General features: G+C 43.1%; 2 long non-coding RNA genes across 2 annotated transcripts; both read right to left on the bottom strand.

Moving 5' to 3' along the window:
* Positions 1 to 1,754: 1,754 nt before the first annotated feature.
* On the bottom strand, positions 1,755 to 8,243 carry LOC121110683. Its single transcript, XR_005859564.2, has 3 exons — positions 7,860 to 8,243; positions 5,556 to 5,719; positions 1,755 to 2,146 (listed from the first exon to the last, which is right to left on the bottom strand). It is a non-coding gene; the product is annotated as an uncharacterized LOC121110683 (long non-coding RNA).
* A 2,892-nt stretch (positions 8,244 to 11,135) lies between these two features.
* Positions 11,136 to 22,772, bottom strand: LOC101749105. The gene is made up of 2 exons (XR_001466475.4): positions 22,600 to 22,772; positions 11,136 to 11,368 (listed from the first exon to the last, which is right to left on the bottom strand). It is a non-coding gene; the product is annotated as an uncharacterized LOC101749105 (long non-coding RNA).
* Between the last annotated feature and the right edge of the window lie 1,794 nt (positions 22,773 to 24,566).

Below are 24,566 nucleotides of genomic sequence, written 5' to 3'. Positions count from 1 at the left end.
TTGCATTGGCATTTTTTTCCTAACATCTAGTCATTGATATTGCTTAAAACAGGAATTTTCTTTTTCTAGTTGTACCATCAGGGAGCAAATATTGTCACCATTGTGTAGATCTGGACACAAGAACACAGTGAACTCATAGCTGCCAATTATTCAACAGTACTGATTTTCATCTTCCCACTAGAGAAATATTTCCTAAATGGGCAGTGAAATAGCATAGTTACTATGGATGCTGAAAAGAGCGTGAACAAAGCATTCAGATGGATTTTTGTTTTTAAAATTTGAGAAAAAAAAAAAGAGCTTATATTTACAACACATGCCTTTGTTTCCCTTTAAGCTGGAAACACAGTATATAATTTTCAGTAACCACAGTGCCTCTATTTTTTCCGACCACAAATTAACCATAATTCAGTGCAGTGAAATGCAGTAAGACCGATGGAATGCTTCTGCCTAAGGGATGACTTACCCCTAACAAAAATTATGCTTTGCTTCCTATTTGTTGTGTTCAATAATATTGCCTCTCTAAATACTTTTGGTTCAGTACTGACACCAAATGAAAAGGACAGCCTCCAGAATGTACAGACGTGCAGGATTATGTTTCGTTTGTCTTTGCTCGTTGTCCTAATTCAAACCAGTCACCCAACCACTGACTTATGACTCCAGGAGGCATATTGTGGGGTTTTTAAAAAACACCCAAACTCAAAGGGTAACATTCTGTCCTCAGCTACACCCCTGCAAGAGCTGCAAAGTTTATACATCTGCACACGTACAACAGAAACTTAAAAATGATTTACTCCAGACATGCATGACCAGTTTCTAAAAGGGGCCAGTAAGCAAAATGCAGGTACTTTGTACATCTACCAGAAGATGAGCGTGTTCTGTTGGCGATTACTGGAAATCTACTGCTTGGGGATTTGTTTTCTTATCCACTTGTTTCAAGTGACAAAAGTGTCTCATTAAACATAGTAAAAGGAAATAAAATTCGGCCTTTATCCTACACTCTCCTCCCTAGATTGCATACCTGTCATGAGAAATAGTTCAAAATGCCTTCTAAATGTAGATTAAAAATCACAGTATCCATTAACATTATCTTTTGGTAAGTATTTAAATGTAGTCTTGTAGCTGGTGAATGCATGTAGGAACACATTCCTGAAAAAAATATCCCTACTGAAATCCAGTACTGAAAAAAACCTCCATCAGAAGACCTGTCCTGATTGCCCTTTGCAGAATTAGTGGCTGAATGCATCCAATGCCTGCCATGTTTCTGAAAGCTGTTGTGACCCTGTGATGCTTCTGCAGGTAAGCAGCAGCTCCACTGAGATTAATGGGAATATTCAAGTAAACAAATATTATGCACACTGTGTGGTGGGATCAGGCCAGTACTTAGCAAATCCCTCACGGTTACCACTACTTCTTTTTCAGATTTAGCACTATTTTGGAGTTTCCATTAATTTTTACCCCTTGTATCCCATCAGAACAAAGACTTAATAACACAGTAAGAATAATTAAGAACTTCTGAAAAATAAGCTCTATTATGCACAGTGCCCCATAGTTTGTGAAATAGCATCTCTCATCATTTTACTACTGCCAGGTTTTAGTCACTTTCTTTAGTTTCATTGAAACTTACCTGCTTGAGTCTCCACTAAGCTAGAACAGTGAAATTTTTCCTTAACACATAGAGGAAGGAAAACTTGTAGGAAATTGTTTGAGCTGTCCACAAAAGATTTGAAGAAAGAACTAAAATTTGAGAACCGTCATAAAGAATGGATCTCATCTAATTTTAATCATCTGTAAGCGGGAGTCTAGTCTAAACGTGTTCTCTTAAGTATCTCTGTGTCCATTTCAAAACAGCTGTTGAAGATAAGTGAAATCCGTCATTCCCTGGAAATGCTTCTTTCTGCCTGTAGGAAGCTCCAGGTGAGCAGCAATAACATGTATGTATTTGTGATGAAATTTGATATTCAGCTTTCTTTATAATCTCAGAGATTGGTGCTGATTCTTGCTCACAGACAGCTTGTGTTGACGCCTCAGCTGCAAACCTGGCCAGTTTCCAACTAACAACACGGTGGTTGACTTCAGCCTGATGATCAGCCAGAGGAGGCTCCAGCTCGTACTGCTCCATGCTGCATGAAGTTCGGGACTCACAGACCTAAAACACATTACATAATCTGGAACAAAGGAACAAACTTCAGAGGAATTTCTGTTTAAACTTTCAAACGTGCACTCTTCTCAATGCTTCTGCCAGTCCTCACCTCCTAGACAACATGGTCATATGCAGTCCAGGCTTCACATGGTCCTCGGAAGAATTCACAGAATTACTGCTACAGGTTTTATTTAAACACCAGGCTGATGCACTGCAAACATCTGGAAACACTGTCTTTGGCAGACAGACTTGCTGGTGTACTTTGCTGGTACACTTGCTGGTGTTCGTACAGAACATCCATACAGAATGTTTTTTAACATGTTTTCCCAGCTTGACTTCATTCACCAGACACCTGTTTTTCTGAAACACAAGAAATTATCTCAATTTCCTCATTTCTTTGTATCTGGCATTCTACCTACATCCAACAGGATTAGAAATTTCTTTCTTTTTTTTTTTTTTTTAATGATTAAAAAATTTAAACAAACAAACAAACTGAAGTTTAGGCATAGGTGTAATAGAAACAAGAGGTATGAATGCACTCTGCATAAGTGATTCCATAAATATTTGTGATCTGATGCAAGGACTGTGCTACGGGTCAGATCAAAGATCAATCTGGCAGAATATACTGGATTGGGCAACAAATGATTGGGAAAAAGTAAAAGAAGAGATGAGAATACAGCAGTATGTTCCTCCAAACACTTCTCAAGCACCAAGTGACTTGTGGTTCCTGACTCCACAGTTTGTCTTCTGGTATTTAACAGTCTGCAATAAATTTATTTTCTGTGATTCTGCCTAGTAAAGAATTGACCAATGGACTTGAGCCCACGTAATACCTCAGCACCCAGTGTCTTCTGGCAAGAAACTCCAGAGATTTATTACTAAGCAAAGGACAACCACCTCAGTCTGCTACCAACATGCTCCACCTGGTTCCATGTTTAGATGTTGTTCTAAGGGACACCATTTGGTGGGGAAATATTGGTGGTAGGCGAACGGTTGGACTAGATTATCTTAGAGGTCTTTTCCAACCTTGATGATTCTATATGGTTCCTTTTGGTGGATGGATGATGAACAGGTGCTCCCTTCACATCTTCTCCATCACACTCTTGATTCTATAACCTATCTCCATGTTTTCTTATTCTAGCTAAACAGATTTACTCAAATTGTTATTTGTGCAGACAGTTGTCCAGACTTTTGACAGTATCTATTGACAAAGGTGCTGGCACACTATGGATTAATCATGGAAAAATAATATTTTCTGTTATTCTCGCTATTTCTCCCTTTATTATTCTTAATATCATTTTTTTTTTTATCTTCTCAGAACGAGTGCTGATGCGTTGGACAGGCTGCCCAGGGAGGTGGTAGAGTCACCATCCCTTGAGGTGTTCAAGAGCCGTGGAGATTTGGCACTGAGGGATGTAGGTTATTGGGCATGATGGGGATGGTTTGGTGGTTGGACTGAATGACCTTAGTGGTCTTTTCCAATCTTAATGATTCTGTGATTCTATGGTGTGTCATCAGTTCCTACGACCTCCATCAAGAGTTGCGTTGCAATATATCCAGGAGCTGCTGAACCTTGGAAGGCAACCGGAGTCTCAGCTTCATCCTCCTGCAACTCAGGTCCCTACAGATCAGAGACAAATGGGCTCACATCAGGACAATATGTTGTCTAGGGTAGAAGCACTTTATCCTCCTCTCCTTGCTGTAGTCTGAACCTTCTTCAGTGTTGCCATGAGCTTCTACACTGTGCTTCCAGCAGCCCCTGCTGCAGTGCACTTCAGCTTGAGCTGAGGAAGGGGGAACGAGGTGGAAGGAGAAAAGAACATCCACGCTCTTCTGTTTTTACAGGATGTCTTTCCATTCATTCCCTGCTGAGTATTCTCCCCACTCAAAATGACTTGCATTCTTTGGGGCACATTTCTCCTCACAAATCTCACAAGTCGAAGAGGAGGAGCTTGCTGCCTCACTAAAAAGCACGTTATTCCAAGGCTAAGATCTTATTACAATTCCCTTACTACAGCAACACATTTTTTCCACTCCTTTTCTAAACCTCAAATGCTGTTATGGCGTCAATGGTAAAGAACTTTAGGCTTGTTTGGATTTCAGTCTTCTGGCCTTGGATGGAGGGGAAACATTATTTCTCTAAATTCATGAACCCTTATACACACACTCGCGTGTCTCAACACCCCAATCTCACAACAGGACTGGCTCATGCACAGCCTTGTGCCTCTCTGGCATTATGCTGAAAGCAAACCAGGCACATTTGACAGCTTCAGCTCTTATAATGCAGTGCTGCAGTGACGCTGCTGCTAATGCACTGCAGGAAAATAGCAGCATGCTTCAAAGCAAGCCAGGCAATAATTACAGTTAAGATGAAGATAATACAGAGCCAAATGGTGCTGCGTAGACCCTGTGCACCTCTGCCTTTAGACTGGTGGGGGAAAATATAGTTCATGCTCTTCATTGCAAGGCAGAAACAGGAGAAGAGACCCTGAGTTCAGGTGAGGAGAAGCTCCTTCACCATGGTGCAATGGTTGTGAAATTCCCACTTCCATCTTAACCCAGTCCTTTGAGTTTCTTCTTCTAAATATCTTCTATGAAGGATTTGGGTGGCATGGAGACTGGGGCTGGTTTCTGGGAGATGTCTTGGGACTGCTTTTGTCTTCTTGGCTCTGCTGTAGAACTGACATGCAGCCCCCTGCTGTGGGGTACAGTCTAGGGCAAATGGATAAGTCTGCCTCATTTCCGATATCAGTGAAGAAACCTATCTATCCATGCTGACTTCCTCAGCACCCAAGGCATCTGGGCACACTCTGGTCTTCAGTCCCAGGGTAGGATCCTCTGTTTAGCACATGCAAATCATAGAATCATAAAATCACAGAATCATTAAGGTTGGAAAAGACCAGTAAGATCATCTAGTTCAACCATCAACCCATCCCCACTATGCCCACTAACCATGTCCCTCAGTGCCACGTTTCCACATTTCTTGAATATCTCCAGGGATGGTGACTCTACCAAAGATTAGGTATGCAGAGGAACATAGAAAAAATGCTAAAGATATACCTGAAGATGCAGATATTCATCTGATGGAATTTGAAAACTCACAGAGGCATTTCCCTCCTACTGGGCTTGATCCAGGTCCTACCATTCTAACCTTTCTAACAGGCTTGTTCTGTTGATGAGATTGTCAACCCCCTCCCCTTACACACTCCAAGAACAGCTTGTTCTCTATCACTGAAAACTGTTATTCTTGCACTGTGGTTTCACAAGTTCTGTTTCCAGCAATGTCTGATCACAGATAAGACAAATGTAATCTTAATATGCACATCCTGGGCTTTGTTTATTCAGGACCAGCTAGGCATCATTGTGGGAAAAATAACATTTCATTTCTTCCTCGTGCAGCACCTCCCCTTCTCACCTTCCTAATTTTCTTCAACTCCATCCTGAGTTCAAAACAGCACCGAAGACCACTGGAGCAGGGTTAGGATAATCCCCCAGATATTAATCGGTGAGGCAGGTGTGAACTGTCCACCAGTACATCCAGGCAGCATCTGTGTCCTCCTCCCCGTCACAAAAAGGAGCCTGAGAAAAAGGTGCAAAGGACAAAACTCAAGTTGTACTTACCTTGAAGGAAAGTCCAGGCAGCAATTGTTTAACTCAGCCTCTTGACCTGATTTCTAACAACTGGGAAAAAAAGCCCTGTGAAAGCTGATATCCCTTTTATCTTGAAGACAGAGACTCATTATTGCTTCTCTGATTTAAGTGTTGCAAGCAGAGCTGGGAAGAAAGTGGCCTTTGCTCAGTCACACATCACGGACATCAGCCACAGCCAGCAGCTGTGCATCTCCCACCCAAACATCCCCCAGATATCTGCCTCCATGACAGTGTGCATTTAGCCCTGGACTAAGCCATACACTCTGCAGTCTGGAGAGCAGTAACGGGTCTCAGATGGCAGGATGCCCATTTTCAAAAGCCAAACTTCTGCCTAGGCAGTACAGGCCGTGAGAAAACCTGAGGAGAGGAAAGAAATGGAGACCTCAGGAGAAAAAGTATGTTTAAGAGTCCATAAATTATATGCTCCCCTATCCACTTTTTAGTTGACTGCAATGTTCTCTTCGCAGTCAGATCTCTTCTTCAAGGTTCATGCATCTGCACTGGTGTGCACCATCTGGCCATTTCCTTTGGCTGAGCTCCTGACATTCATTGCTTATTATTGCCTCCAACAGGTTTGATAAAGCACCTCAGACGAACTACCAAGCTGCTGTTAGCAGATGTCAATCTTCCTAATCTCCTCTTTGGCCTTGAGTGAATGAGGCCAACTTGGTCATGAATGAAACATACACCAAGAACACATGAGTTTTGTGAGGAACTAAAAGCAGGCAACAGGCCATGCTTGAGAAATAATAACTCTCACAACACTGATGCATATCAGACCTGGCTTTCACTGATGGCCTTGGACAGGATTTCAAGTAAACAAAAATCAGTGTAGCTCCACTTAAATGAATGATTTCCCACACCAGCTGGAGAGGTAGCCAAGATACCAGAGATGGCTTCATCCATCACTGTTTCTGGCTACATCCTGTGGGCTTCAAATGCTGCTGGGAAAGGCAGAAACCACCTGATAGCCATACCCAGAGCACCAAATTAAGAGAGCGGTCTTGGATGAGAGTGAACTTCCAGGTTTCATTCTCCTCAGAAGAACTGTCATCAACTGTCCCACTTCAGAGGGAACCACTGGTCTCCTGTCTCTACCTCTTCACTGTGGTCGCATTACTGACTTGCATTTAGTCTTTCTGATGGAGACCACAGCTGCTTCCTTTTTGGAAAGCTCAGCTGAACTCATCCGTATCACTGAAAAACAAGCAGGTGGGCTAAGAGCTTGAAGTGATTTAGCAGCTCGGTAGCAAATGTTACTAACTCTCTATTAAAAATAGGTGACTCGTGTATGGTAAGGAAGCCCAGCTCCTACCAAAGCAGGCTTTTATTAGAAGCAGACTTAAAGCATAAGTCTTTAATAAGGTTGGATACAAAGCGAAGACTAATACAGTCATGTCTCAATGGAGCTGCTTCCCAGATGCTGACAAATCAGACAACTTCTTCTTTGGCTCAGAGATCGTATCAAGTAGTAAAACTGCTTCCACATGTTCATTATGCACAATTGCTTTTGTGGTTATTAATGCACATACTGTGCAGAGCAGAGACCCTGACCTGCTTAAAACGTGGGTCTCCTCTCACTTTTAAGTGTCTGTCTTCAGCAGCGTGTCCTCTGATGTGGAGAGAGAGCAAAGACTCAATTTTCTACTCCGTGAAATGAGTAATAACTCAGATTCTTAAATCACTTCCAAACATTTTGTAATCCTTAGATTTAGGGCATACAATATTCCAACTTAGCCAGAAAAGGTCTGCAAAGTTTAGAGACAATAAATCAGAAGATGGAAAGGAGGATAAAAAATGAATTAGAAATGTAATATGGGATTTGAAATAATCAATTGATGGCTCTGAGCAGAGAGGATTTAGTGACAGTATGACAGAGAGAAGCTTTAAGTAAGAACGTGCATCTAAATCCACTTGTTTCTTCCTTTTCAGGTGTTGAATTCTGCTTTAGAAAAGCTGTCATAACTCACAAGCAAATGTGCCTCCAGCCGCGACAATAACTCAGTCCCAGCTTATGGCTGGCAAACTATGTGCCAGATTTGTGATAAAAAAAAAAAAAAAAGTATACCTGGCTGCTGATATGAAAGCCAACCTCAATTATTCATACTAATTCATCTAATTGCAACTTTGCTCATCAGCATGGGCAAGTCCCATAACCTGTGTTCCTCAGCTCCCTCTTGTGCTGTGCACCTGTGACAATAACGGTGTTCTAATTCAGACCAAAGAGATATATGAGCATGAAGGGGCAGAGGGGTGGAACTAGGTGATCTTTGAGGTCCCTTCCAACCCAAGCAACTCCATGATTCTGTGATTCTATGACTCTGTGACCCTACAATTCTTTGGTTCTATGACTTCGTGATTCTAGGAAAGGTGGCAAAAGCATGGTCCAGGACAGGAAGGCTTTAAAAGGGAAAAGTATGTAGGACACCTGTAATGCTGGTGGCAATGTTTGTCTCAGGTGTGGGAGAAGGGCCGCAACTGAGAAAGAAGCCTACTGCCTGAGAGGTTGGATCTGTTCCTGCTGATTCATACAGCCCCAGTTCAAGCATTGATTGTTAAGAAGGGTGAATCAGCACACACAGAGGAGCCAGGCAGAAAATCAAGAAATTAAAGTTCTGAACCTCCATACCACAAAGCGGTGTTTGTGTGGAGGTGTGTCTACCGAAGCCTCAGAGAAACATCTTGTTGCCGTCACACAAAGCAAAGGTGCAGCTTTCAGAATAATGGCCCTACGCAGAGTGCACCAAACTCAACAGAAAGACTCCTACTATATCCAGCAGAATTTGGCTTGGATTGTAAAAGTGTCATGTTCACAGTGCCCTTTCACTTCTCCGTTTAGAGCAATGCCTCGGCCAGGAAGGGTGTCCATCCTTCACGCACCATTGGTTGTGAGAGGGAAGGTTGTATGGGGCTGCACACAGGAATTTGTTAGGAGGGCAGAAAAGTGTTTCTAGTTACTTTAGATGACCGTATTCACAACTACAGGTCAATCCAGTCAATGAGTAGCTTTGGCTGGGGAAAAAAAAGCAATTTGAAAAACAGTTGTTCATATTACAAAACACTTAATTGGAAAAAGAAAATTTAGATGACTACCTGCATTTTTTTATTATTATTGTTTGATCTTAAAGGTTAAATATAACGTCAGGAAATGAACATTTAGTCTGGGGTTGGTTTCTGAATCCTTTGACTCTGCTTTGAGTGGACTTTGACCAAGTACTCTTTTTCATTTAATTTGAATCTGAAAATAACAAAGCCAAGTCTGTTTCAAGACAACTGCAACTTACATTTTATATTTTGAGTTTTTAGTTCTGTGACCACACCAGAAAAGCAACTATTCAGGTGATTTTACTTATAGCTGTAACTGTAGCCATTTCAGCATCAGTAATAGAAAATAATTTCTTGGGCTGCATTGACTGGCAGTGCAGTAGGAAACTGGTACTGCGTATTTCTGATTTAGTTAATATTACTTTTGGAAATCCATTTTGCCCACTTCTCTGCTGTTTTCCCAAGTGTGACTATAGTGCCCTATCAGAGTGGCACAGTTGTGCATGGTAGGACTGAGGGAGTTTTTGAGACTCAGCACATATGGCCCACTCCAGGCACAAAGCAGAACCCAAAAGAAGCACTGGCTGAGCAGATTTATACAAGCATCCTTATTTAAAACATCTTAATAGCTAACTAAAGTTTCTCATTTCCCAGCCATCAGCTGCTTAATTCAGAGTTTATATTAACATATTTATACACACACAGATCTAGGTAGAAAAAGAGATGCAATTGACTTCCAGACCATATAACTCTACATTCAGCCTCTGCCCCTTGGTCTGTATTTAAAGGTTTTCTGGGCACAGAAGTCAGCAGTTGTGATACACACATTAGGCACCTCCATTCAGAGCTGTCTCCTGGGTCTTTGAAACACCATGCAAAGGTAGAACCCCCACAAATCCATTGTCCTTTGTCAGATGACAAAGGCAGGATGGGATTTCAGCTCTACATTTTGTGTATAATAGTCATGTTTTAAGAATTTATATATATTCTGTTGATGGGGAATGAAAGAGAACATCTCCAGAGGTGACTCAGCCTCATCTAAAGTCACTCTAAGCTCCTTGGCCCGCAGGGACTTTCCTATCTGGTGACCCTCTGTATGTGAAGTCTTAGCTTCCAGCAAACCTGGGTGCAGTGTGCATCTGCCTTATGTGAATGAAAGAAGCTGTAGCCTAGAAATGCTGCAGGATCCCCTTGGTGGTGCAGATCACCTCCCGCAGCCATGGGCCGGTTTCAAGAAACAGCACAAAAAGTAATGCCAGAAGTTGGGCATTTGGGGTTCCTCTTCATGCCCAAGGGTGGCCAGAAGAAGCCTGATTCCTTGGGAACTGTAAGCCTGCTCACACATGATGAAAACTTCAGTACAGGAGAGTTTAAGCAAAAAATATTGCATATTTTGGTGCTGCATTACAAAACCTGAGCCAAACTTGTTTTCCTCTGTTTTTGGTTTATTTGGTTGTTTTTGTTTTTCTTTTTTCTAATTAAAATATATGTAGCAAAATATAGTCTTTTACTTGTCACGTATATTTGAGCTTTTAAATACCATGATTGCCAGTCAGCTAAGGTGTTATGGAATGAGATATTTATTTGACTGTGAAACTGCTGCCATGTGAAATCCCTGACAGCAAGATCTATGCAGTGTTAAGTGTATTTATGTATGTCTGTGTATATATTGGACATGGCTGTTCTCATCCATAACTGCTGGATGCACAACAGTTTTTGGAAGAGACACAAACCTTCATGATTCAAGGCTCTCTCCAGTTACTCAGTTGAGGACTTTTTCCAAAGGCAGGCAGTCCACAGTAGCTTTCTTCAGGAACAGTCAGTGCTGGTTGCCATTGGACCTAAAGGCCAGAAAACCTGAGCACCAATCTAGCTGAACTAAGTCTGATTGTTTGGCAACGCTTCTGTTGCATATGGTCATGTGTTTTGGCTTTTTTTTCCTCTAAACATCTTACTGTGGGAATCTCTTGGGGGGCAGTATTACTCTTGTTTTGGATGTTGCAGCAGAAATCCAAACCCACTCTTTCAATCAGTTTTTAATACTTCGTTAAGAACATAATAGGGACCTTCCTATACTACAAATATATACTACAAATATTTTGTGAGAGATTGTTAATGTTATGCAGACCCAGGATAACAGCAAAATTGAATCACTATTTTAATTATGCTATTTTCCTGAGGAGGGTAATTTCCCATCATCCTAACTGGCTTGAACAGCCACAGGCTTGAAGCATTGATGATGGAATTTCCTGGGAACAAGTTAATGTGGAAGCACTGAGACAATACAGTAATCACTCACTGAAGGAATGTGTTTTTTACTATATACCTCATCGTATTGATGTATATTTTGGCTGATGCCAAAATGCAAATGTATAATGTGTCCTATGCCGTGTCCTGTGTTTTTCTGGCCTCTTTCAAGCCAAAGTGGGAAGCACTACCCTAAGTCAGTGACTTCTGAACTTGGTCCTTCAGTGCTTTCCCACAGAGGCAGGAGTCCCACTGATTTTCAAGCGAGGGCTGCAGGATCTGTCCCTGTCATGGTAAAAAAGAGACAGTTACTTGCTTGTTATCATTAAAAGAGGGAGAAGGAGAGCATTATATAACAGGAGGGCTTTTTAGGGGAGAGCTGTTTTATTTAAAACCTCCAGTGATAGCCTCTTTCCCTGACAGGAATTGGCTCTGCAGCAGGGCATGAAAGCTGGGCTCTTGCCATTGCTGGAGAGTTGCACTCTTTTCTTTATTAGTAGACAATAAGCCACATTCAAGACATGCTAAGGAGCTGGGAGACAAGCAGCCAAAGCAGATAAATTCAAAGTGTGGACTGGTGCTTGGGAGCTGGGCGTTTGCATATGCCTGCAAAGGAGAGGCAGACACAACTAGAGATGCTGCAGCTCTTTGCTGCCTGTGCTCTCGCTCCCTGTGCTTATGGGGATTTGGAGACAGAGATGTTTTAATTGCTACCTATGCAAATTGCTTGCCTGTAGCAGGCAGAAGTCCTGCAGGGCTGGAGCAACTCTTCCCTCATGCCCAACATCCAGGTCCCACCTATTCAAAGGAGAAGGCTAAAAAAGCATGGCTGGCCCCCTCAGGGTAAGCCCAATGCATGGCTTCCTGTCTCTGCCTAAGGCCAGGAGAAAATGTCTGGAGAGGATGAAAGAAGGACTTGTCTGGTGTGCCCCCATCCCCAGAAGCTCCCCTGGCTATTGTGAGGTCTCCTGGTTTGTGTCTCTGCAGGAGAGGCACGGAGATGGCACAGTCCTCACCTGAGACCTCACACCAGAATCCTTGTGCTGCAGTAGGGAGTGGGACTGTAGAATAGGGTACGATGCCAGGGCTCTGATGGCACTGTGCTAGCTGTCCTCAAAAGGCCTCAGACTAAAGCATTTCACATTGTGCATGTATTTATCCAAAGCCCAGTTTTCCTATTGTTTTCAGTGGCATTTAGTTTGGGCCACAAGGCCCTGAATCAAGGCAGTGCTGAGCCTGGTAAATCAGAGGGACTAAAGCACCTGATTAGCACAAAGCATTTACTTAAATTGTTCCCTGCCTGGGCTTTTACATGAAGTGTAGGGTTAGGGTTATGAGGACAAAGCACAGTCACTTCTGTGTGACTGCAGCAGTTCCTGAAGTGCTTTGCAGAGTACCTGGTTGTAGACCCTAAAGATAGACCCTGTTCCAAGTGAAATGCAGGATATTCTCTCTGGGAACTCACTGGTCATTCCTCAAAATATTTTGAATGGATATTGGGGTTCACAACATGCAAAGGCAGAGGGAGGTGGCAGAGTCCTGGCTGAAGGCCATTTGAAAAGCCTCCTTTCATAACGGACACTGACAAACAAAAAAACTACAGCAATCTTACAAACATGTATTTCAGCACTGACACATTAATTGTCAACACTGAGCCAAGGAGCATTTCTCACATGTCGTTTCAAAGAAAATAAATAAATAAATGCTGGCACAGCCTTTGCTGCAGTGGTTCCAGAGGAGTAATTAAACAGGAGCCACTCGGAGCCAGCTCCAGGAAAAGCATGCGCTGTGATCTCAGAGGGGGAAGGACCGCGTGCCTGCGTATGTGCATGTGTGCAGACATTGTTTTCTGATCCGTCTTAGTCATATCTGTGCAGGTATTTTACTGTATGCCCATGGCACCTTGCTTCAACAGGTTGGAAGGCATATGCTGTTGACCGAGAGGGAAGGAAGCTCTCCAGATTTTGCTCTTTTATCGCAATGCAGTTTTTTTATGTCATTCATTTTGGCATTTTATGACTATCCTTTGCACTTGGCTGGTTTAATTTATGAATATTCTATTGATAGGACAGGTTCTGCAAAGGTGACCAAGATGTTAAGGAGACAGATGTCTTGAGTAACTCTCGAAGGTAAATACTTGACTTTTACTCTGTTCCAGGTCTTGGTACTGTGGCTGTGTCATTTATTTTTGCCCCTTTTTCAGATGGTCTGGATGAATGCTGACCATCTTTTTATCACTTTCCCTTGGTACTGGAGAAGATGCTTTGCTTTTCTTTGATCCTATACGAGGCATGCCCAGCACAAGGCAAGGAAAGGGGAGCTGTGCCATTGCTCAGAGAGCACAAGAGCACTTGAGCTTTGAGGCTGACTCTAGTAGTACCATTTCAAGTGGGAAAACGCTAGCTTGGACCTGAAGCATATCAGAGCACATAAAAATATATAGAAGCATCTCTAAAACAACTGAAAAATTTGGGGGATTTATTTTCCATTCAGTTTTGCACGAGAATGGGGAAAGACTCACAATGAATAACAGCATTTAGGCAACGAATGATGATCACCACAGTGTGGCTAGAGAAGGAAAGATGGTGAGTGATGTTGCCTCAGCATGGATGAAGATTTATAGAGAGATTCACAATGAGTGAACTTAGGATCACAGAATAGAATCACTAAGGTTGGAAAAGACTTCTAAGATCATCCAATCCAACCGTCCACCTATCACCAATAACTTAAAACTCTTCCTCTGCTTAGAAATGATCGAAAGCAAGGACAGGAGGAAATCTCTGTTGTTCACTTCCTTGCAAGCTGCTTAGTAGTTTGAATCCCAGCAAAACTGCCCAAATCCACCCCATGTAAGAGACTGAACATCCAGCCCAGATCCAGCTACACACTTGGCTCCAGGGCACAATTCAGATGTGTGTGCAAGATGCATAACATGGGGCTGCTCTGGGCTGAGCACGCTGCACTTCCCCCAGATGAAGCTCCATATCCATGCTGGCTGCGTCACATTTACCCCTGTGAGACTGTCCCAGGAAGATTGTTTCATCTTTGGAAATCTCTCTTTAGCAAACGGGCATTGTGCTGGGCTCATCTCTCCTTTCATTCTCCTTCCCAAGGCAGTTACTTGTCTGCTGTAATTTACTCTTTAATGCAGCACTTTCCTATTCTGTGAGACAACAATCATGAAGCATTTAAATTCCAATTGAGTCGGGCTGGAGTGCAGAGGGGCTGCGGCTTGCACAGCCAGGATAATGGGAACCTGAGACAGAGGACACCAGTTCAAGGCCCCCCAGGAAGGAAGACTACAAGCTTCTCCCTCACATTCCCATCTCCCTAGAGATGTAAATCAAGAAAATGAAGGGAGGGGAAGAGGAGGAGGGGGTGTTTATAGAAAGAAAAGGGAAAATGGATTGAGTTGTGCTGAATTCTAAGACAAGGATCAGCTACACAAGAGAACTATTGAATAGCTGTGAAATCTGGAATTGAGCCATCAAAAAAGCTGCTGAGCTGCATGTGAATCAGGTTGATTGTTTTTGAGAAGCACCTGATTTTTTTTGCTCCCCCCCACCCCCCCTCCACCCTCCCCTCTCCCCGGCTTCGTGCTTAGCCTTGGAATTTGAACATGACTATCGATGTGCTAAACTGCTTTTCCTCCAGATAGAGACGTTTTAGGGAGCGGGAGAGGAGGGAGAGCGGGGCCTCGTCTCTCTGAATGGGACGGTCCCTGCTGGACTTGGTAAAATGAATGGCAAAGCCCCAGTTTAGCACAACACTTACAGTCACTGTGCTTGTTTCTGCCAGTGTGCATTGGTGGGGATATTATTTTCTCGGCTGCCTTCACTAGTGAGGGAAGCTGAGCAGAGGACTGCTAAGATGCTGTTTTTCCCAAAGAGGACTGTGATTCCAGAGACCCTTAAAAAGGCACACTGAAATAAAATAAAATAAAATAAAATAAAATAAAATAAAATAAAATAAAATAAAATAAAATAAAATAAAATAAAATAAAATAAAATAAAATAAAATAAAATAAAATAAAAAGAGCAACTCTGCTTCTAAACACCCAGCAGTTTGCGTAGGGTTATGGAATGAGTTGGTATTGCAAGAGTGAAACCTTGCCTTTCCTCATTTGGTATGGCTGAGAACCATCTCTGTTCTAATTTATTATTATTGTATTGCATTATTGTGTAATTTTATTGCATTAAAAATCATGTGAATAGCAACATGGTGCTCTACAAACAGAGAGCAACACAGAGTCACTGCTCCAAGGAGCTTTATTAAACTGCCTCCAAATTTGACTCAAGAGACCTATACTCTATTACCTTATGCAGAAAACATCCACACTGTTGGTTTTGTTTGTTTGATTGTTTGTTTATTGAGCATGAAGGATAACTAGTGCCAGGGCAAACTTGCACAGTCAGGACAGATCTGCCAAACTTCACATCCTCTGCATGGGATGTGCTCATGTGGCCCCTTCCTTATTATCTTCTGTTGCATTGCCATCACTAAGGCCTCTTCAATGAACTGAGAGCCACTTCCACCCCAGTCCTTGGAGAGCTGTCCAGACCATCTCTGCCCATAGATCACTCTCCCTACAATCCATGGATGAAAGGCTCCTGGATTCTCCCCCCACCCTGTGCCACCCCCACCCAAGAGCCTCCAGCTGTTGCCACCCTTCCCTGTGCAGCAGCATTAGGACAGGCTTTAAAGCTGTTGGCTACTACAGCAACTCAAAGCAACTGGGCTGCTGCTATGCCAGAGTCTGCAGCTACACTAGATATGCCTGAATGTATGCCCATGGGCACCAAGCTCAGTCCTGATGGAGTTATTTTTTTCCTTTCGATTGAGAGGATGTAATATGCTCACTGCTGGGAACTGGAGAAGGAAATGCCCCACTGTTCCCTCTTAGCTCCAGATCTGACCTTTTGCACATGGTCTCTGAGCGGTGAGGTTCTGGCACTGCTGCCTGGAGAGCTGTGGGTGCCCTATCCCTGGAGGTGCTCAAGGCCAGGTTGGATGGGACCCTGGGCAGCCTGATCTGGTGGGGACAAGAAGCCCACAGCAAGGGGAGGGGCTGGGTGGGCTTTAAGGTCCCTTCCAACCCAAACCATTCTATAATTTTATGATTGTACAATTGGTGGACTTTGGATTGGAGCCTCAAAAGCAGCTCCACATCCCCTAGTGAAACAGTCCCATAAGCTGCAGAAGTGCTGAGCTACCAAGACTGAGTAGCCCTGGAGTACATGCAGGCAGCATCTTCCAGTGGCAGTTGCTAAAGCACCTTGGAGTTTGGCAAGCACTTTTTTTTTTCTCTTTTTTTAGGAGAAAAAAAATGATTAACCTTCAATTCAGGTCCCAGCTCGCATAACCACAGTTAGATTCGACTAATAATTTGCTTGCTTAAGTGACTCATAATAAACACTGTGAGTTTACTTTTGCTTTGAGAGCAGCTGATCTTTGGAACAAACTGCCACAGGCGTAAAATCATGTCACCCATTTGCTGGTTTAACCCTCTGAGTTCACATGCGTCTCCTGGCTCTGCTAAATTGCTTTTTGTGGGAAAGCATGGAGTCTGGTAAGTTACATCATTAGACATTAAATAACATCCAGGGAGGGAGGGACTTAACCTATTTCAGGTTAGGTTGCTTTCCTCAGGTCAGTGCCCCCACATATGGGTGCAAGGAAGTGGGTGAAGGCTGATGACCCCATCCAAAATTGCTGACCAACTATTCCTGCCTTTTCTGTGGTGACATTTTTTTCTGATTACAAGTTCTTCTGAGAATCCTTTTACCCGTTAATTATAGATGAGCACACTCTGTCATCATTCCCATACATGTTTGCCTGAGCCCCAGCAATGCTAGAACAGAGTGTGGAGGGTGCTGAAACCCAGCACCATGGCCTCAGGGAGGATGCCACAAGGCACTGAGCTGATGCCACTGTTGGAAGGACACATCGCTGCTTCCCAGATACAGACTGGGAGAAGAACTCACTGAGAACAGCCCTGCAGAGAAAGACCTGAGAGTTCTGGTGGATGAAAAGCTGGATGTGAGCCAGCACCGTTTGCGTGCAGCCCAGAAGGCCAACTGTATCCTGGGCTGCATCAAAAGAGGGGTGGTAGCAGGGAGAGGGGGGTGGTTGTCCCCCTCTACTCAGCTCTTGTGAGGCCCAACTGGAGTACTGAACCCAGGGATTTGGCCCCCAACTCAAGAAAGACATAGAGCTGTTGTAGTGGGTCCAGAGGAGGGCCACTAAGATGCTCAGAGGGCTGGAGCACCTCTCCTATGAAGAAAGGCTGAGGGAGTTAGACGTGTTCAGTCTGGAGAAGAGAAGGCTCAGAGAAGGCCTCACTGCGGCCTTCCAGTACCTGAAGGGAGCTTACAAGCAGGAGGGTCAGACTTTTTATTTGGTCTGATAGTGATAGGACAAAGGGGAATGGCTTCAAACTAAAAGAGGGGACATTTAGCTTAGATGTTAGAGGTCAAAGGTTGGTGAGGCATATGAGTCTATGATTCCATGAATCTATTGATCTGTGAATCTATGCTCAGTAAAAGAACCAGGACCTGCTTCATGGAGATAAACTTTTTCCACCTCCAAAGCACACAGAGCCTTAGTTCCATGCTCATGCCCAAGGTGTGCAGACAGGAGGAGCCTTGCTGCAGAGACAACAGGCACACCAACTGGGTGTGCAAGGGCAAGCCCCAGAAGTGACACCCTGGCACACCCTCCCAGCAGCCCATCTGCAAAACACAAAGTGGGAACGCCTTGCACCACACCTAGAGCATGGCTCTGCAAGTGGAGATAACGGAGTCTGAAGGGTTTCCCCAGGGTTATACAGGAAAGTCCTGCCACTGATTGCCATGCAATGTAATTCAAGCACCAAATCTCAGTTCACAAGGCATGAAACTCTCCCCTTCTTTGCATGATTTTTTTCCCTGGGCATACTGTGCTCAATGCAAAGAAGGTTCGCTAGTGCAGCAAGTTGGCTGCCCGCGGCTGAACAGTACAGCAGCCTTCTGTGGGGTCATTAGACTAACCCATTTTTGGAAGATAATTTTATTTCTGTCCATCCCCAGCTTATGGTTTCAGCAAGTAAAAACCTGCTTGACCTAATTTCTCCACCTTGTTGATCAGAGGTCATGTTTTACCAGGATTATTTCTGTCTTCATTGTAGGCACAGCTGGTAAACAACATGCAGATTTTACAGTATTTAACTTTCTGATAGATTTATGGAGGCTCCCTGCCTGACTTCTTTTGCTTCTTTCAAAGCTTTTGCACTCACCCTCCAGATGATGCCATGTACTGTGCACCTTCAGGCCAAAAACCCATGCTGAGCCAGAGAAAAGGGCCACGTGTCAAAGATTAGCCACCAGCCTTTCCCATCGCATTACCTGCTTCCAACAGAGTGCTTGCATTGGATTAGCAATAGCTGAGACCTGCTCAGGTGCAGAGATGGCATCACCAGGCTGCCAATCACAACAAAAACAGAAAAGAGGCATTGGCACCTTAACTGGACTGGAAGTATATAGACTGGTGCACAAGCTGGTACAGAGAAGCTGTGGCTTTGCACAGTGATGTTTAGGACAGGGTCACCTACTGGCCCTTTGGCCTCCATCTCATAGGCTCAAGAAAGAGAAGATTTGGTAGCCCAGCATATAACTAAAGGAGTCTGCAAGCTTGGCAGCTATAGCACACTGCTTGGGAGAAATCTAGAAGGTGTCTCCGTCCAACAACAAGCCTCTTCACATCGAATTGATGGCCAAAATGGTAAAGATTTCCCAAGCTACAAAACCTCCCACTGTTTGGATTTCAGGGACAATGTAAGGATATGAAGGACTTGCACAGGTTGCCCAGAGATGTGGTGGGTGTCCTATCCCTGGAGACATGCAAAGTCAGGCTGGATGGGGCTCTCAGCACCCTGATCAAGCTGTAGGTCTCCCTGTTCGTTGCAGGACAGTTGAACCAGATGGCCTTTAAGCATCCCTTCCAACTCAGAAGAGTCTATCATTCTATGATTTAAGCTGCTATAGCAGAGATGATAGCTGAGGGTAACTCCTGCACGTGCTAGGGTAACACACAGTGGCGGAGGTAACAGAAGGTATCCCAGTGATATATATCCCACCAACTGTCCTCTTCTTCCAACTTCCTGCTCTGCCTTCCTCAAAACAGATTTCACATCACAGAACATGGTTTGGGAACTCCTGCTTTTGCCAATACATTTGTGCCAGCAAAGAGATTATTCAAATCCTCTCTTCTGAGGAGTCAATCAAGGGGAAGCTGCGCTACGTGCAAGTTAGAGCCTCTGCACATCGGCACTGGTCTACAAGCAAAGTCAGTGACTCACAAGGAAATACTATTTCACCTACAAAACAATAGTGTAAATATATGGTATTCAGCATATTTTATCTTTTTTCCCATCAGCCTCCACTGGGCAGCATATCTTATTCAAACATCATGAAGTCATTCTTCCCTGGTACAGTCATGTTCAATTATTTATTAAACAATGGAGCTTGGAATGGGCTGAGTCCTGCAGTGGTCAAACATTTCTTTTTCTAATTGAGTCAGCAAAATGTGGCACAGGTGTTCGGGGTTAACAACGCATTCCCTGGTGCTGGAAATGTTTCAAAACAGGATCTCAAAATAATGGCACAGCCATTTTCAATGGCATTGCTACTACCCTTGCTAAAAGCAAAATATGTGAGGCTTTGCTTGCTGTCTTATCCCAGGAAAAAGATGCATGTTTGTGACATTTCACCTAAATTCACCCTTAATGATTAAGAGGTCTCCTCCTTGGAGATCTTCCAAAGCCACCTAGACATGGTCCTATCTCTAATTGGAGCACAACACAAAGCCCATACACACCTGTGTGTCTCCTATCTCCATCTTTCCTCAAATCATCCTCACTCATAAGCTGAGTATAACCTCTGTGCTTCCCTAGACAACCCTGACACCTGCCCATAGAATCACAGAATCATTAAGGTTGGAAAAGACCTCTAAGATCTAAGTCCAACAGTTCTTCTACCACCAATATGGCCCACTAAAACATAGAATCGTAGAATCATAGAATCCTCAGAGTTGGAAGGGACCTTTAAAGATCATCTAATCCAACTCCTCCTGTCCCAACTATGTCTCTAAGTACTACATCTACCCTATCCTTAAGCACTTCCAGGGATGGTGACTCCACCACTTCTCTTGGCAGCCTGCTCCAATGCATTATCACTCTTTCTGAGAAGAAATTCTTCCTTATATCCAATCTGAACCTTCCCTGGTGCAACTTGAGGCCACATACCCATGCATCCTCCAGAATACAGGCAATAGCTGCACCAGTAGAGCAGATGGGAGAGAGGACCCCTGTCTGGCTTCAGAGAGAGAAAGAAATGAGGCAGATAGGTGGGGGGAAAAAAAAAAAAAAATCATCTTATGAAAATTTCCCCCTTTGAAAATTTTGGGCACTGATGAATAAAACAGTTCTATTACTTGAAATTTCTGAAGTTTTCTGAAGTGTTTTGCAACCAAAAAGCACGTTCAATTACTGCAAAGTGTCTTAAAGCTAAGATATTTATAACTCTGGGTTAAATAACCTCCTGATTGCAATAGTATGAGTAGAGATGGGGCCTATTGGCTTCAGAAGACTGCCCTGATTTTCACCAGGAAATGGTGTGAATGAAGCTAAGATGTAATTTGTGGATAATTGAGTGATCAGTGACAAATGTTCCTGTGACACACAACAAGCTGTCATGGAAAAAGTATGCTGCTTCAGTGATGTGTCACATGTGGTTTTAAACTGATTATTCTAAATAATCCAGTGTCTCAGCTCGGGGCTTGTTAAAAAAAGATCCCCTAAATTTGACCTTTGTGAAGTTTAAATAAAAAACAAAATGCAACGGGAGATAATTCAGAGGAGGTTTTGCTGTGTACTTGAGCCAGGATGCTGAGAGGAGTATGTATGGGTAAGATGAGATACCCTCTTCACTTAAATAAATATCATGCAAACAAACATTTTAAGGTCAAAAATCCGAGATGTGCAGGTTTCCCAAGTGTAAGGTAATAACCTGGTGATGGAGCTAGTGTCGCAGCTCCTATTTGCACGGATAGGCTAAGGGTAGCCTAGAATCACAAACCTGAGCCTCCCCAAACATACTCTGTTTAGAACATTGTGCCACTGAAAATTAATTGCATTCCAGCTCCAGGGAGCATTAGCACTTTTCTGAATTCAGGGCCAGCCGGAGGAATAGCCATGCCCTAGGCAAAGAATTCGGCCCCCTCCGGCCTTTGCCCCTTCCTCCAAGAGACTGAAAAGGAAAACTTATAATAAATCACAGCCTTTAGAGACCCTTACTAACTGGAATATAAATGTATAAATAGGAACAAAATGCATTCATCCCAGCACTGTGCCTTTTCTTCCCATCTCACTTTCATTTCTTCTTCCCTTTCTTTCCCCTTTGTCCAGCACATTCTCCTCTCTCCACCCCCTCCCCCTTGCCTTCCTCTGTTTTCCCCCTTTGTTGTCTTTTCCTTTCTAGCCCCTTTCCAAGACTCTCCTTTCTCACCCTTTCTATTTCATCATTCCCTATTGGCTGTTAGATCTCTTTCCCTCTTTCTCAGCACTATTTTTTAGTCTTTTCTCTTTCCCAAGAATGTCCTGAAGATAAGAAAATAGCCCTCTACTGAGCAATCTGTATCTTCCATAGATTGCACCCTTATCACTCTTCGCTTTACAACAGCAGTTTCCATATGAGATTCCTTATAAGTTTTCTCAGGACAGGCATTTAAATATAAAAGAAGCTGGAATCACTGGTTTCCTTTGGAAAGTTTAGTATATATGTACTCCTTGCCAGTAAATGATACATTACTTAGAAGAAAACTTGTTATCATTGTATAAGATTTCTGGGGTAAAGGAAGGTTTGAGCATTCAGGTAGTTAAAAACTGATCTGCACCAGCAATGACACTTAGTCCTGCCCAGTTTACATTCTGTTATTCTTACAAGTTTGACTTACTGTGAGGCATGTAGGGTGCCAGAAGTAAAAAAATACAAACAACCTAATTCAAGATCCTACTAGCTTCTCTATTCATATGTTTTATCTCGTTAACCATCTAAATCTCTCTAACATGATATAACACCCCCAATGGAGAATGAATTATGACAGTATAAAGTTGCTTGTACTGCTGTAGTTACTCCGTCAAGGGAAGGGGATGAATAGGTACATACGGTCCCTTTATGTTGGGATACCTGACTCTGCCTAACCGGCTGCAGCTATAAAGAGTCTCACACTGCTGGTCAGCAGAGCTCTGGCAGTACAAAAAACTGTCTGTAATAACCTGATAACGAGGAAGAAAAATTATTCTGTGAATGAACAATTCAGCTGCAGAGAAGCTGTGCAGGTTTTCCTCAAGCTTGCAGTATGCTGCTGACATCTGAAGCATTGTACCTTCATTATATCAGTGGTTACAACACCTTCCAAAGTGAATCATTTAGCTTACTCTATTTCACAGAAACTCCCTCTCTCCTCTGTCCCTTTCTCACCTGCTAACACCTGCTTGCTCCGTATCTCCTCAGCACTTGTACTGTGTAGGCACCACTGAAAATGAAGAGGCAGTTTCTGCTTGCACTTCCTGATCACATCACAGCTGGGATGGGAGGCTACAATGCCCTGCTCTTGCCCACTTGTGCATGCAGAGAGGGGCCTCCATGGAGGCATCAGTGGAGGTCTGGAAATCTGACTTCAGTGTTTCTCATTGTTCCATCACAAAACATTGACACCTTTGATTTTCCTGCTCCAGTGCTAAAGCAAATCTCCCAAGATGATGAGTGGGATGAGGCAAAGGTGTGATCCTGTAGCCATCAATCTCATAATGATGCATCTCGTAACAATGACCTCTGAATGATAGCTTAGGGATCTGGACAGCATGCACTATTTTTCCTTCCAGCCTCGGGGACAGACTGAAATACAGTGGTGGGCATTAGTACACATCCACAGCTCATCCCACCAGGCATTAAGACAAGTGTGGGTGTTCCTGATCATGGAAGCTGAGAAGCATTTTTAGACCCTACTGCTGGGGACACTGCAGAGGTCACAGGAGAAAAAATAAGGGCTTTAAACTTCAGATTCAGGTATTGGTCAGGATGGTAGAAGTACCATCCAGCAGTGCCAGCAATGGCATGAAGCTCAGTGCAACCTGACTGACTGCCATGAACGTGTTGCTACAAAGCTATGAATGCACATCTGTGGCTTCTACTAGGTGTACTCAGCTGTTTGCAAAGGTGCACACAGTTGTTTATCAAAGAAGGTTAATTCTCTTTTATTCAAAACATGGCAGACCCTACGTTCCTCCTTCCCTCCTCTCTGGAGAACCTGCTCCTTGGCTCCCACTGAACTTCATGATGGGGCATCTCCAAAAGCCCACCAGGCAGATTGGTCATGCACTCATACAAAAAACAATGCAAAATCACCATGCACATAGAAATGATAGATGATTCAGACACATTAGGGATAAAAAAAACTTGATCTTAATGACTTCATCTTCAAGAGCTGCCCTGTTCTCTTTATCCCTGTTCCATTAGAGTCAACGGGATGCTTTGCCATACTTTGCATTGAGCAAAGCTGGGAGTGAGACTTCTCACCAGAGTAAAATCCAAACACAGCACTGCTACCGAAAACAGAGTCTTGTTTAAAAGATTGAAAACATCTTTATTTCTCATCTTTGCTCCTTATGTGGCAGTGTATTAATGATTTTAATGTTCCGAGTAAAGGTGCATTTTTCCCACAAGATGAATAAACTTAATTGATCCTTTCATTTTTAACTGCCCGGTGGCAATTGGTCACCTCTTTGCAATAATATCTGCAAAGAAAATAATCTTTCCAAGATCAGATGAAAAGGTGGAGAAAGAGTCACAGAATTAACTGGCAGAGCAATCTGGTTGTTGCCCTAACATATGGGAATAATAAGTGCCAGACAGATAAAGCCTGAACGCTGAGCTTTCATTTTGTTATTCTAAGCAGAAAAATAAATATTTTTATGACTACATGTAAAGAGTAAAAGCAAATAGAGTTAATATGTAAAAATATACATTTTTCTTCATTATGTGTAATAATACATATTGATTTCATTATGATATTTTTTTAAAGATCAGTTTGCCTGGGAATAGCGTTCTATTCCTAAAATGCGGTCTGCTTTTTTCTTTCTAAGGTGTTGTCCTAGTGTAGAATGAAAAAGAAATTTTAACCAGGCTGTATTATGAAGTTACATACTGTTTAAGTGTGGGGGGGTGTAGGGGAAGATATTTGAAAAATGTGAACTAAAAATATTTTTATTTTTACAGTTGAAAGTGTCTGCTCGACTCTCAGTCGTGGACTACTATGGGCATGAAAGAAGATATACAGAGAGAGGGAACTAACACTAGTGCTCCAACTGTAAATCTTTTCTAAGGTTAATGCACCAGGCAGCTTTGTGCCCAAATCCTGCCAGAATCTCTACACAGAGGGGGAAAGG

Source organism: Gallus gallus, chromosome 4, assembly GCF_016699485.2.
Source record: "Gallus gallus isolate bGalGal1 chromosome 4, bGalGal1.mat.broiler.GRCg7b, whole genome shotgun sequence".
Lineage (NCBI taxonomy): Eukaryota > Metazoa > Chordata > Aves > Galliformes > Phasianidae > Gallus > Gallus gallus.
Note: the sequence above shows the minus strand (reverse complement) of the source record. Positions and strands in the feature narration are given on the sequence as shown.